The sequence below is a fragment of the Urocitellus parryii genome, chromosome 13, assembly GCF_045843805.1.
Source record: "Urocitellus parryii isolate mUroPar1 chromosome 13, mUroPar1.hap1, whole genome shotgun sequence".
NCBI lineage: Eukaryota > Metazoa > Chordata > Mammalia > Rodentia > Sciuridae > Urocitellus > Urocitellus parryii.
In genome coordinates this window covers 64863426-64866533 of record NC_135543.1, presented here as the reverse complement: position 1 = coordinate 64866533, position 3108 = coordinate 64863426, and the positions used below count along the sequence as shown (strand labels likewise).

The following is a 3108-nucleotide window of genomic DNA, read 5'->3' as shown; positions in this document are numbered from 1 at the left end:
AACTTGGATCCTTTTGCCTCAGCCTCCTGAGATTGCTGGGATTCCAGGTGTGTGCCACCACACTGGGCTAGGATTCTCATTTTAAAGCACTGATTAATAGTGGTGTGCTGGGTACTCAGCAAATGAAATGAAACAGGTAACAGCAATGTCCTCTTTCTTTCTAGGATCTTTAAAATTCATAACAGACATCATCAGGGGTCATTTTTTAATCTAAGAAGTGCTTATTGAATGTGTACTATGTAAAATACTCATGCATGTTTGCAGTGATAGAGAAGGAGTGCTGTTACATGGAATCAAGAAGGAAATCCACTCATTTTTAGTCAAGAGTTTCCTGTTAGGGCTGTGGCTGTGGCTCAGTGGTAGAGTGCTCATCTGATGTGGGTGATGCACGGGTTCAATCCTCAGCACCACATCAAAACTACAACTAAAAAAAAAATTATATCTACAACTAAAAAAAATTAAAAAAAAAAAGTTTCACGTTGTAGATTACTGAGTTTCAGGACCTGAAGCTCATCAGTGTTAAAAGTCTTCTTGTGTATGATTTGTCTCTATATTTACTCTTAGTGTAGGTCATGTGAATTTGTTGTCTTGGTTTATATGCTTGCTTAATTCTTCAGCATCTTCACTTCTGATGGTTCATGTCAGTATCCTGCTTTAAATATTATTCTTTGGGTATTCCAGTACCCAGAGAGGCAAAAATTTAAGTTTCAAATGTTAGTCCTTAAAGGGACATGAAGGGAAGTTGGGCGATGGAGGAAAGTAGAATACATTCTATTGCAGAGAGGTTCCAATGCCAGGCAGTCCCCAGTAGGTGCAGATGTAGCTGTAGCTGCTTTGTGCTTTTGACTGGGGACACATTTCCCCCGGTCCTCTGGTCTTCTGGGGTTAGGGAGAGCTGGTCTGAGACCACACAGTGGATTTTTTTTTTTTTTTTTTTTTGGTGGTGCTGGGGATTGAACCCAGGGCCTTGTGCATGCAAGGCAAGCACTCTGCCAACTGAGCCACATCTCCAACCACACAGTGGATTTTAGGAGGCAAAGAGGACAGGATATTTCTTGGAAAATTCTGAGATTGTCTCCGGGTATCTATATTTACAGAAAAGTGTTTTTTTTTTTTTTTTTGAATCCAGGGGTCTTTACCACTGAGTACATCCCCAGCTACCCTTTTTATTTTGAAGTAGGGTCTTGCTAAATTGCCTTAGAGTCACTGGGATTACAGGCATGTGTCACTCTGCCTGGTGGACAGGTGTTTTTGTGTGTGTGGTTTTAAAGATTTCAGAAGCTCATCCAGAGGCAATGCAGTCGTTTGCTCTTTCTCCTGAGGATGCCAAGGGCCAGAGAAGTGATTTGGCCAAATTGATGGCCTTTTTTTTCCTAATATTTATTTATTTTTACTTCTAGTTGGACACAATACCTTTATTTATTTACTTTTATGTGGTGCTGAGGATTGAACCCAGGGCCTCGAATGCGTTAGGTGAGTGCTCTACTGCTGAGCCACAACCCCAGCGCCCCCCCCCCAAAAAAAAAATTGATGACTTCCTTTTTGGCAAAGCCAAAACTACCTGGCTTTATTTTTTCCAGCAGATGAAGCTGCTTCACAGATGAAGCTGCTTCACAGAGATGACCATCTGCTGGTTAGTCCTATCTCTGCTCCCTGGACAAGTAGACCTCCTATAGCAGGTGATTCTCAAATAGCATCCCTCATGTTAAACGTAGAGCCATGAAGAATTGCCTAGTGAATTTGAACAAACAAAGCCAATACATAATTCAGGTCCTCTGGAGGTCATGCTGTTTTCCAAATGGACCATCATTGCAGCCCAAATTTTCCAGATGCATCATCCATTCAGCAAATGCATAATGAAATATTAGTCTCCATGCTAAAAATAGAGGACTGCTGGGGATAGTCTTGCTCTCCTGGGGTTTGCTTTCTGTGTTAATTGAGAACCTAGAATCTGGATTATTGGAGGGAGAACTAGAGAATGGAGGGATCATAATTTGGTTAAAATCTTTGGGTCAGAAAATCACTGATGGAAAAGTGTTTTTTTTTTTTTTGGTGGTGTGGAGAATGAAACCCAGGGTCTCATACATGCCAGGCAAGCACTCCACTGGGTCACTGTACCACTGTGCTGCATCCCCAGCCCTTGGTATTGTTCTGTTTTGGGACAGGGTCTTGCTAACTTCCTGAGGCTAGCCTTGAACTTGGACCCTCTTGCCCCGTGGTGGCCCTCCTGGTGGAAGGTGAAGCGTGGATTCCTCCAGGAGACTACACCAGTGGGGAGGACGGGGAGAGGCTGGCCTGCCCCGGGCTTGATTGCAGGTGGTCCTTGGAACCTTTGGCGCCTCACAGATGAGCGGCTGCGTTCCTGGCCCGGTGCCCAGGAGTTGGTGGCGAGACTGCAGGGGTGACTGGGTGGCAGAGGTGGCAGGTCTCCCTAAGGTGTGATGGGAGCGCAGCGTGGGTTCCAGCTCCGCCTGGGGAGGTTGGCCTTCTTTAAAAGCTGTGTGAGGGGAAGGACAAACCAAGACTGTGACTTCATCCTTGGGCCACTGCCATGAGTGTGCAACCGAGGGTTTGCAGACTGCCTTGCGCCCGCCGAGCAGCAGCTGGGTTTAGGGGACCCAGTGCCTTAGAGATGACAAGGGCAGGTGAGGTGCGCGGGTGGGAGGTCATCAAAACCAGTCCTCACTGAGGGCAGGCATGTCGCAGAGTGGGGACAGGATGATTTAAAATAGCATTTCCTTCCCAGGCAATTATCCCAAGATCTGATAGAGCGGTGTGTAACCCCAGTACCTTTGTACTGGGCCTTTGTACTTTGTTTTTGGAAGGCTGCTGCCTTGACCTCTCTGTGCTGGTGTGTAGCACAGACTGGAGCTGTTGGGAAGGGTGGGGAGTCAGATGTAGGTAAGAAATGATGTCTTTGAGTCTAGTTTTTATTGCAATGGAAAAATTAGTTTTGGTAGTTAGCTTTTTTTTTTTTTTTTTCTTATAATGATCTGTAAGTTGAAATGAAAAGCACGGAGAGACTGTTTATCTGAACATCTGCCAGCCACTTCTCACTTGGGAGGGGCCCCTCTAAGAGTGAGGTGAGTAGGTGCAGGGATCCTTGTG

At 45.5% G+C, this 3108-nt stretch overlaps 1 non-coding gene across 1 annotated transcript; it reads right to left on the bottom strand.

Moving 5' to 3' along the window:
* Positions 1 to 938: 938 nt before the first annotated feature.
* Trnaa-ugc (transfer RNA alanine (anticodon UGC)) lies at positions 939 to 1011 on the bottom strand. The gene has a single exon. It is a non-coding gene; the product is annotated as a tRNA-Ala (tRNA).
* Positions 1012 to 3108: the final 2097 nt, after the last annotated feature.